The sequence below is a fragment of the Muntiacus reevesi genome, chromosome 1, assembly GCF_963930625.1.
Source record: "Muntiacus reevesi chromosome 1, mMunRee1.1, whole genome shotgun sequence".
NCBI lineage: Eukaryota > Metazoa > Chordata > Mammalia > Artiodactyla > Cervidae > Muntiacus > Muntiacus reevesi.
The window spans coordinates 202,066,074-202,078,605 of NC_089249.1; positions in this window are offsets into that span (position 1 = coordinate 202,066,074).

Genomic DNA, 12,532 nt, shown 5'->3' on the forward strand with positions numbered 1-12,532 from the left:
TATTAAGACTCCCTTCCTGGGACGGATCTCCGTCCTTAGCTCTTTTGTCTCTCTTTTTATCTTTTATATTTTGTCCTACCTCTTTTTGAAGACAATGGGTTGCTTTTCTGGGCGCCTGATGACCTCAGCTAGTGATCAGAAGTTGTTTTGTGAAGTTTGCTCTGCGTTCAGTTATTCTTTTGATGAATTTGTAGGAGAGAAAGTGGTCTCCCCATCCTATTCCTCTGCCATCTTGGCTCCTCGTTTGCTAGAATTTTGTTGTGGATTTTTGCGTCTATGTTCATCAGTGATATTGGCCTGTAGTTTTCTTTTTTTGTGGCATCTTTGTCTTTTGGTACTAGGGTGATGGTGGCCTCACAGAATGAGTTTGGTAGTTTACCTTCCTCTGCTATTTTCTGGAAGAGTTTGAGTAGGATAACGTAGTTTTGATTTGCATTTTTCTAACAATGAGCAATGTTGAGCATCTTTTTTGTGTTTATTAGTCATCTATATGTCTTCTTTGAAGAAATGTCTGTTTAGGTCTTCCACCCACTTTTTGATTGGGTTGTTTGTTTTTCTGGTATTCAGTTATATGAGCTGCTTGCATATTTTGGAAATTAATCATTTGTCAGTTGTTTCACTTGCTATTATTTTCTCCTATTCTGCAGGTTGTCTTTTCACCATGTTTATACTTTTCTTTGCTGTTTAAAAGCTTCTAAGTTTAATTAGAAGTAAATGCTGGTGATAGGCAAGTACACTATACTTAGTCATGTCTGACTCTTTGCGACCCCATGGACTGCTGCCCAACTTGCCTCCTTTTCCAGGCAAGAATATTGGAGTGGGTTGCCATTTCCTTCTCCAAGGGATTTTCCCAACCCAGAGATCAAACCTGTGCCCCTTGCATGGGCAGGTGGATTCTTTACCACTGCTCCACTTCAAAAGTCCTGTAAAGATCTCTAGTATGGTATAATTTATATTTCATACAGATAGCTCAGATATACAAAAAACTGCTGCACTTGACCCACTTTAAAAGAAATGTGTATTTAAACCACACCAATACCATTTCTCACTTATCAAGTTAGCAAAAATTTAAAAGCATGATTACACATTTTGCTGATTAGGTTGTAAAGAAACAGCACTTGCTTATATGTACTTGCTGGAGTACAGATTGTGCAGTCCCTATGAAGGTGAACTTGGAAATGTGTAGCAAACAAGATAAACATGTATTTGTTCACCCAGAAATCCCACAAGTATGACCCTACCATGATACGCAACTTCAATAATCTAAAAATACTTATGTACACATTTACTGATTTTAGTGTTATTTGCAATAGAAAAACATTGGAAACAACCTAAACGCCCAAACACAGGAGAAAAAACTATGATTCATGGAATGCAGTTCAGCTGTATATAAAAACAAGAATGATCTCTAAGAACAGAAGCAAAGTAATTGCTGGGATATATTTTTAAACAAAGTATATAAGGTAAAAAGATCAAACTTTATACTATCTCTTCTGTAAGAAAGATGTGAAATATATATATATGATTCTAAATATAATTCCTCACTAAAAGGAACCAGGACCCCTTGGAATTAATATCAGATATGAGCTAGGAAATGTTAAAAGTAAGCCTGAAATAAACTGTAAAGAAACTAAGGAAGTGTCAAAACATAGATGAAGAGATGTCAAAAGGACAAAGGAATTCTGTTGTAAGAGCTCCTGCTTGACAATTTGAATATGTAAAAAAAAAAAAAAAAACCCCAAAGATTAATAATAGACTATGACATATTGAATAAAAAAAGAATTCATGACTCTTAGTAAGATGAAAAAGTTCTTTACAGAAGAATAGAAACTAATAAATATACAATAAATGATAAAGTATAAAATCACAGTTTTACAATTACTAATATGATAAGTGATTCTGGAAAGTCCTCCTTAATGAATGCTCAACCCACTGAAGGGAAATTTGTTGAGGAACAGGTATTCACAGAGCCTCAAATTATCACATTACAGAGAGTGGCAAAGATGGCAGAGTAGAAAAGCCCTGAGCTCACCTCCTCTCACAAGCACATGAATATCTTAACTCTCTGCAGAATGACCATCAATGAGAAAGATCAGAATCTACCAGAAAAGATTTTCTACAATTAAACATGCAAAGAAGGAGCCACAATGAGACGGGTAGGAGTGGACTTGAGATATAATCAAATCCCATACCCACTTGGAGGAGGACCCATAAATTGGAGAATAATTATATTACAGAGGTTTCTCCATAGAAGTGAGAGTTCTGAGCCCTACATTAGGCTCCCCAGCCCAAGGATCCTGCATGGGGAAGACAAGCCCCCAGAACATTTGGCTTTGAAGGTCAGTGGGACTTAATTTTGCAAGCCCCACAGGACTGGAGCTTCCCTCTTACAGGGCACACACAGAATCTCATGAGCACTAGGTCCCAGGTCTAAAGCAGTAATTTGATAGGAGTCTGGGTTAGACCCACTTGCTAGTCTTTGGAGAGTCTCTCAGAGGGATAAGGCACAGTTGTGGCCCTTTCTGGGGACACAGACACTGCTGGCAGCCATATTTAGGAACATTCTACCATGTGAACACTGTGGCTGGTACCTGCTGGACTGATTCATTAGCACCAAGAGCTGGCCCCACCCAACGGCCTGTAGGCACCAATGCTGGGACACCTGAGGCCAAACACCTCACTGGGTGGGGACGCAGTCCCACTCATCAGCAGACAGGCTGCTTAAAGACTTCCTGAGCCCACAGACACCTCTAGACATGACCTTAGACACAGCTCTGCCCACTAGAGAACCAAGGCCCAGATCCACCTACCAGTGGGCAGGCCCTGGCCTTTCCTACTAGGAAGCCTGCACAAGACTCTAGACCAGCCTCACAAACCAGGGGGTAGAAACTAGACACAAGAAAACTGTGATCCTGTAGCCTGTGGACACAGTCTGTCCACAGCAGGCCAGATCCTACCCTAGGACCAGCTGGGCCCTGGCCTTGTCCACTAGTGGGATATCCCAGACCGCATGCCCAACTGTGTCAGGAACACTCTCTGCAATCCCCCATGACTTGAAATGAACTCTGGGATCTTTGGGCACTGCAATCAGACTTTCAGGAATTGGATCTTTATCCCAGTAATCCAGCATTAACCCCAGGTCCTGCTTCACCTGCCAATGTGTAGACAACAGCCCCAGAGTCTTTAGGACCCTGACTCTGCCCACCAGTGAGCTAGCACTAGCCCCTTGGCCTCCTAGGATTCTGCACCCAGTTGCCTCATGACTAGGCCCTGCTATACAGCAGCCAGCAGCATCCATACAAGGCAGGGCCCGGCAACGAACCAGGCTCAGGGCCAATCAAGCTTACCAGACCACCCACCCAGTCAGCCCACCACAATACAGAGACCCACACAGTTCTCATAAGGGGAACCCATAGGGCATATACCTGGGGCAACAAGAGGAAAAAAGTGCACTGCATGGATGTGTAGGACCTTTGTATAGAAGGCCACTTCTCCAAAGTTGAGAAATGTAACTAACCTACCACATACATAAAAATACAAATAGCAACGCAGACAAAATGATGCAGCAGAGGAATAGGTTCCAGATGAAGGAAGAAGATAAACCCCAGGGGAAGGACTAAGTGAAGTGGAGATATGATATCTACCCAAGTAAGTGTTCAGAGTAATGACCGCAAAGAAAATCAAAGAACTCAGGAGAAGAATGGATGTGCAGAATGAGAAGTTAGAAGTTTTAAACAAGGAGTTAGAAAATATAGAGAACAACCAAATGGGGATGAAGAACACAATAACTGAAGTGAGAAGTACACTAGAAGAAATTACTGGTAGCCTAGATATGACACAGAGGAATGAAAAGAAATGAGGACAGTTTAAGAGACCACTGGGACATCAACTATACAAACATTCATGCTATAGGGGTCACAGGAGAAGAGAGAGAGGGAAAAGCCAGTCTGCACAAGATACAAAGCGAGGTTCTTCAACCCTGGACAACCTAGAAGGGCTGACTACTATGGTGAAAGATATAGGCTATTTTTCTTTTTCATTCCAGATGGTGCCAGCCTGGGATTAGTCAAAACTGTTCTAAGATTGTTGGAAATAGACTCTGAAAGTGAGTGTTAGTAGTTCAGTTGTGTCCGGTTCTTTGGAATTCCAGGCTGCCAGGCTCCTCTGCTCATGGAATTCTCCAGGCAAGAATACTGGAGTGGGTCGCCATTCCCTTCTGGGGGACCTTCCTTACCCAGGAATTGAACCCAGGTGTCCCACATTGTAGGCAGGTTCTTTACCATCAGAACCACCAGTAAATAGATTCTATCTGTCATGAATAAACTTGAAGCACTTAAAAGCACAAAATATTATGGTAGGTCTGGGTTAAAAATGTCTTTCCAAGTGGCATAATTTATGTCTCTGTGTTCCAAATATTCTAAATATTCCACAAAAATATATTGGGTTCCTGAAGGCAAATGGTCCTTTTGAAATATACTTTATCTCCCTTCAGTAGCCAAGTAGCCAGATTTTCTGGAACAACACTCCCAGGAAAGGGGGATTAATAGGACACAATACAGATTATAGTGGGTTCTACTGAATGATCATGTGAATCATTCATATAGTTTTAAAAAGAGTGTTATCATGATGAACGACACTTCACGGATACTTCAAAAGCCTGGAATGAGACTGTAAATGGATTCCATGTTAGGTTTCTCTGTTTCAAGTTCCCAGAGCCCACTTCAAATATGCCAGTGGTTAACAGCCTGCAAATGTCAGAAGCCCCACCTGCTCCTCTGTTAGAAATGATCTCATCCTGTGTGGGATAGCTGGCTTGCAAACTAGAATCTAGTTCATTCATTCTCCTTCCTGGCCGGGCAGATGTGACTGATCCTCAGAGAGGCATCTCAGAAGCAAGGAGGCAGTGGGGGTATAGCTGCTGTTAGAGCTGATGAGTAGTTGGACAGCTGATTATACTGGACCTGGGTGATTACAATTACAGCCTCTCTACCTCACAGGCTTTTTAATGGGCTTCAGAAAGTCAGGTAATTCTGAACACCATGGAACCTCTCATTTGAAAGCAGCAAGTGGATGTGGAAAGTTTATTTCCATTGGTCAGTGTGATTCAGTGGACTCACCATGGAATTGAAACAGAGAAGCACTTAGGTGCTAATACTAACAAAGACAAAAAATTTAGAAAAAAGTAGAAGAAATAGATCTGGTTCTCTTTCACTTGGGTTCATACAGGTAGACTCTTTCTAGAAGGCCAATCACTAATCAGCAGAGAAAGCATTCCCAATATCTTTAGACTTTATTGAAAATTTGTCAGTTATAGAGGTATTACTGCCTGCAAACAAATCCATTTTCTGGGTTTTGATCCATTTGATTAATTTTTTTATATCATTTTTATCTGAATGAATTTCTGTATTTGGCCAATTTACTGTCAGCCTTTTAGTTTCATTTTTTATTCCAAGTACATGTTTAGCACAAGTTCTGTCCTTTTAAATAAATGAACAACTAAATGGTAGATTCTGAAAGCTATTAAAGATTGATTAAGATTTTATCATCCCCATTCATAGCATTCTTCTTGTCCAAAATTAATTCTCTGAATAAAAGAACATGACTATTTCTTAATAATCTCCATCAGCTTTCATAATAAAATTTCACTTTCTTTTTTCATAGAAGAATATATGGAAGGCAATGTAAATCATTTTAAACTTTCTCTGCTAGTCTAAGAGAAAAATGAATGACTAATAATAGCAATAACCAACGCTCTAGGTTAAAATGGTAGATGGAAAATACACACCTAAATTCACTCCTTTCTGAAGTAGAACAAAATGGGATCTTAAAAGCAACCACAGTAAAAAACCAACCAAAATCCCCAAATACAAACAAAAAGGATGTCAGGAAAATAGCTACTAATTTTTGAATTGAAAGTCAAATAAATGAATGACCACTGGTTAAGTAGATGTAATACGGACAAACTACAAAAGCTGCAGTGAAGAACAGCTAGAAACATATCTAACTTACATTCAAAAGGTTCAGGAGCTGGTGTCAGGGACCTCCAGTGTTTCTGGAAATGAGAGTGAAGGGAACACTGAGTGGGTTAAAGAATAAAATAAAAACATGGTAAAAGTTGAGAATCTTTTAAAACCCTAGATGTTCTTCCAGACTCCACTCTATAGAGTGAATGCACCTCCCCTACCCCAACAGAAATATGAAAGATCATTCTTAAGAAAAGTTTTAGGTGGAGAGTCTCTGGATCTCTGGATTGGTCATACTTAGCACAGTTGTGGGCCTGGAAAATAATAAAAACAGGGGCACTGGACTTCCCTGGTGGCTCAGTGGTAAAGAATCCACCTGCCAACACAGGAGATACAGGTTCAGTCTGCGATCTGGTAAGATCTCACATGCTGTGAAACAACTAAGCCTGTGGTCCACGATTACTGAGCCTGTACTCTAGAGCCCAAGAGCTGCAACTACTGCTACTGAAGCCTGCACACCCTAGAGCCTGTGCTCGGCAGTGAGAGAAACCACAGCAATGAGAAGCCCGTGCAAATAGAGAGTAGCCCCCACTCGCTGCAACTAGAGAAAAGTCCGCACAGCAAAGAAGACCCAGCATGGCTAAGATAAATTATAAAATTTTTAAAAAAGAGGGGGACTAAGTGGAAGATAAATAGTGACTGTTGGATGCTGGAACCACCAGCCCTGCCCTCATCTTCTCCTCACCTCCCAGAACTCTGGCAGCTAAATCTAACACCTAGGTTGGAGGCTGGGAGATCTTTCTCTGGGACATCTGATCAATCCAGAAGGAAATTTATAAAGACATTGACATCTGGAGCTTGGCAGCTAATGATCTGTCAAGACCACCCTTCTGTGAAACTATAAATCTGCAAGCTCCATTCCCATAATCAGAGCATTCAATCAGCTTTTAAACCCTCATTCTGTAAGAAGACAAGAAAGGATCTACAAATATTTAAGGAAAGCTAACAAGAAGTTGTTGTTCAGTTGCTCAGTCATGCCTGACTCTGTGACCCCATGGACTGTAGTCCCTCAGGCTTCCCTATCCAAGGGATTCTCCAGGCAAGAATACTGTACTGGGTTGTCATTTCCTTCTCCAAACAAGAAGTTAGCAATCAAATAATCACAATCACTAAGGAAAAAAAGCCACTTAGAGGACAAGAACTGTATGGGAAAAGAAAACAAAAGAAAAACAACTATTACTCATATCTTCTTAAATATAAGGACGGCATGACCACGTCAGGGAATAATCAGAAAGGAATAGTACTCAAAGAACAGAAAAGTAGATCTTCGAAGTTAAAAACTTCATGGCAGAAAAGAAAAACATTAACGGATAGGATGGAAGGTTAATTTGAGGAAGTCTCATAGAAAATAGAGCAAAAAGAAAAAGAGATGAAAGGGATAAGGGGAAATTAAGAAAATAGGAGCAATTTAAGAGTTTCAACATCCAAAAAACAGCAGTTCAGAAGGAAAGAACTAAGAAAACAGGAGAAAATCATCCATCAAGTAATTAAAGTCAATTTCCTGGGATTAAAGGGCATTATGAAAAGGCCCACTGAACACCAAACACAATGGATAAAAATAGAACCACACTAAAATATAACACTAAGAAATTTCAGAATCTTACTGAACTAAAGAAGATCTTGAAACCTTCAATAAAATGAGAAAAAGATTAATAAATCAAAATGAACTTTTCTAGAATAACAGAGAAAATAGTAATAACTTCACAACTCTGAAGGGAAATTATTTTTCAGCTAGAATTCCAGGCTTAATCAAACTATCCACCTACTAGAAGTGTCAAATAAAGATATTTTCAAACATGCACAAACAAAAACAATGACATTATTTTGCATTCCACTTTCAAAGTGAGGAAGTAGATTAAGAGCGACACAGCAGAGACAAAACGAATCCTAGGTTGTCCCCTGAGAACCAGGCATGGCTCTGAATTATTTAAGGAACAGGATGAGTTCTGTAATAAACTGGTCTCCCAAACATAGTGGCCTTAAAAAGACAGAAATTTATTTCCCTCCTATGTAACACTCCAAGTTGAGCAATGAAAGTTGGTGGAACATCTGTGCTTCACACAATCAGACAGGGACCCTCTTTCCTTCTGCCTTGTTGCTCATCCAGATTGTTGGACCATTCTAATACACTCAAAGCTTGAGGATATATCTATGTATTAGCTTGTGGAGAAAGAATGAGCATAAATTCAGATTAAACAATTACAGTGAGTAGTTTACACATATAAGTAATAAGTTAGTCACATGATCACATCTACCAGAAGTGAGCTTACAAAATATACTTCCTAGTTATACAATGTGTTCAGTTTAAATTCTTCTATTATGGAAGGAAGGAAAAGAAGGCTTTGTGATATTGTATATAGTCTCTGCCATAGAGAACAGTCTAGTCTGAATAATGTTTTAAAAACTTGTGGACAAGCATTGCTGCTCCCTGTATCCACAGCCATCCTTCCGTCCAGAGTGAATAGACAGATGTAGTGCAAATCAATTGAAACACAACTTTTTAAAACAGGATCTTCAATAAATATGATGTATGTCAGACACTGAATGATGAAACAATACAGAAATATGCTTCTAACTGAATGGCAACATAAAAGCCTGAGCACTTCTCTCTCAGCCAATGTCTTAGCAAGACCCTTTGGGCTCTCATAATCCCGATTCAGAAGAAAACATAAATATTTCAAAATAAGAGGAGTTTCTTAATTCCTAATATACATACATGTTTGTATTTGCATAGATTATCTGTCAGGATATTTAAGGAGCTGGTAACAGTGATTGCTTGTCAAAAGAAGAACTAGAAATATTTTTACTATTTCCTTTTTGTTAACCTTTTGAATTTATATATTATGCATTATATCTCATCTAAGAATAAAGGATGAATTTATATCCCATCTAAAAATAAAGTAAAATGCATTCCTTTAAAAAATACAAATGCATATACCCTCTTAACCAGAATTTCACTTCTAGGAATTTATCTTATACATATACCAGTACAGCATTATTCACAGCTAAAACAGAAGAAAACAATCTAAATATTCAATAGTAGGAGACTGATGATATTAACTATGTATACCTACACAATGGAATACAATACAGCTTCAAAAAGGAATGAAAACTGGAAACTGACTAAAACAAAAATACAAATTGTGATAGGTAACTACATGAGTGATTAAGTGAATGCAGGCTTTGGCTCTGATCATGACTTGATTTCAAAAACATATAAAATATTACTCTGAAGGAGAAAAAGACAGACTGGAAGACTGAAAATGCAATGGGAGGATATTAAACTTCAATTATGCATATTAATGCATAATTGTTTGCCTTCATCTGTGAATCAAAATCTGCTCAAACTCATACTTCTGTTTAAAATAGTAATGACAATCATATTGCTGACCTGGAAAAGTATAATGATAAATCAGCAAAAACACCTATGATTTGGGTCAGTGCTTAGCTCTTTAACTTAATCATTTTGTAGCTAATGCTATAACACAGGGGTCTCCAACATCCAGGATCCAATGCCTATGATCTGAGGTAGAGTTGATGTAATTACAGAAATAAAGTGTACAATAATGCAATGTGCTTGAATTTTCCTGAAAACATCCCCTCACCCCTGGTGGGTGGAAAATTGTCTTCCATGAAACCAATCCTTGGTGCCAAAAAGGTTGGGGACTGCTGCTGTGACAGACACAAAAGGTCCGATAGCACTTAGTGCTTACTGAGGTTGGCCTGGGAAGCAGAAGGACAGAAGGCATAGCACCAGAGTCCATGGGGGCAATGGACTGAGTTATTATGGAAGTTCAGTGTGGAGAACCAGAAATTATGTAGATAAAAGTTGGGGTTCAGAATCAGAAATGATACAGGATGATAAAACTTAATTCTGCAAGAGATTGAGTCTCTGGTACCTGGTGTTTTCAACAGGCACCCTGGGTACTGACAGGCTGGCTCTATTTTGGCAGGATGTTGCCAAGGCACTGGTTGATATTTACACGATCTTGGAAAAGGCAAGGAACCTCAATTTCCTTAGCTATGATCTGTAAATAACAACACATCACCTGAAATGATATATGTGAAAGGACTCTTACAAACGTAAAGTAGTATTAATTTATTTACTACTGCTGTTCAGGGTAACTGCACTGATCTAGAACAAGACTCACATTTCTGTTTGTAGGACTCACCCCTCTCCATGTGCACAAAGCAATCAAAATCACATCTACTACATTTTCAGCATCTTACTGCAGCATGTTCTTTCCTAAGACTGTGCTTCATGGTGTCCTAAAGCCTTTCCTAACTCTGTCCTATATTGGAAGTATCCTCTATTCCTACAATAACTTCACTGCTTGCAATGTGAGTTCTCTGTCCCATGCCATTAACTTCATAAGACTAAACCAGAGAATGTGTGATAGGTATAACATCTTAGGATTCTCTTGCAGAGAGAAGAGAAATCTCCCCTGTGAAATTAGGGGGAAAGAATGGCTCTTCAAAATTGTCCATGGTAGGTCAAGCTGTAAAATTATTCAATTTAGTTAGAAAATCAACAGTTCATTGGCTTATGCTCTGTCTGCATTATACCAATGTACACAGCAGCCTTTAGCATTCATAATGTCTACTTATTAAATGGCCATAGGTAACTTCCTTTTGATCCTAGCACTATGCAGAAGATCTTAAATAAAGTCACCTAGTTAAATGTCTATAGTGTGCTACAAACAGACTTAAGAAGTCCTAAACCTGAATGACTGTTTTGATCGGGCATCTCTCATATGTGTTTAGTGTAATGAGAAGTACCTATGCAGGAAAAGAATATAGCACCTTAGGGTGTGCACCCTTCTGAACTGCTACAATCTGAAAGGATGAATAAATGGAAAATTGAAATAAATGGAAATTTAGGTCAGAGAAAAGTAAGTTTTTTTTTTTTTTTTGCAGTGCCATAAATTTAGGAGCAAAACATGAGATTTATCACTGTGGCAGAAATGGTTAATTGCTTCTCAATCCCCATTCTCCTTTCCTGCTCATTTTTATCTGGGCAGCTTGCCACTTAGCTAAAAGCCTATATTCCCTAGTCTACCTAACGTGTGGAAATTCCCTGCCTCAAATTTTCTACAAAAATCTAAGGGAGGATGAATAAATATATATGAAAAAAATTATCTGTAAGCTTACCTCTTTGGTATACCAGCCTGGAAAGATGGTAATATCTTACTTTTCAGCTAAGAACTGCATTAGCCTGGCCTCTGGAACAAGGGGTGATGGAGGCTGGCCAAAAGAGTTTGTTTGACCTTAACATATGCATATATGCTCATTTCTTACCATGAACTGCCGGGGTCCTGCCCCAGCAGGATCCAGGGGAACCCTCAGGATGAACGGTGTCGGCGAATGAGAGAGAGAGAGAAAGAAAGAGACCAGACCGGAGTGTACAGCAGAGTCTGGCAGTTGCTTTATTTTTCACCGTAACCTTTATACCCTAAGTTGGTACATTTCTAAAGGGGAGATAAGCACACAGACTTAGTTTAACATTACATCAGCTTGTCCTTCATGAAACCAGGTGTGCTCTGTATATTTTTTGTTTATGAGAGTCTTTTCCCATAGATTTTTTGTACATTATCTTCTGTCCTTGAGCTTAGCAGAAAACAGAAAAGTGGCAGTCTCATGGTACAGCAGGTTGTAACACAGTAAAAATACAATCCTGTTAACACAAAGGTCAGTCTTTTTGCAGAAGTTCTCAGCTAAATTTATCTAAAAAGTTTAACACACAAAGACTCTGTGGCTCTGGTGAGGTAGCTGCTATTTAGCACTCCTGGTTAAAATTAACAATTATCTTATTGTTTTTACACTAGGGCTAAACTCTTTATTTTTCCAGATCTCCAACTATATTAACAATAGTTTCCACTGCACAACCTCAGCACATTAACATCAATCAAACGTTAATCCAATAACCACTTTTAAAACAATATTTTTTGTACTCTCTAATAGTGCTTCCTCACCCCACAAAGGGCTCTGTGCCTATTAGGGCCTTTTTTAATGGTTAATCTCTAGGTACAATATCTTTTGTCTTTCAGGCCTGTTGACAATATATGGCTTGCACCTGGTATAACTTTAAGCAACTTCAGTAGACGACCCTGTCTTTTTTGTGGTAAATCTATTTTCTTTCTATTAGGTGTCATCTCCATGGGAACTAGATAGGATTGACATTTTTACAGAACAGAAATGCAAAGGATTGCAAAAACAGCAGATATGGCACAAAATAGGCTCTGAGTCTAAAAGCTAACTACCTGCAAGAAGTCACCAGCTAATCTCTATCTAAAGTATTTTCTATTAGGCACATTTGTGGCTATTTTATTTGTGGAGCCTTTCTCACCCCGTGGAGGGACCTATGCTTAATAGTTTCTTTTGTTAGTGTACTGTGCTTAGGATGTTTAGAACAATCATGAGCATTTTTGCAATGAGAGCACACATTTATCAAACAAGCCAGAATGCCAGCAAAAGGGTTTGAATTGAAGCATTTCCTTCATCCCTGGCCC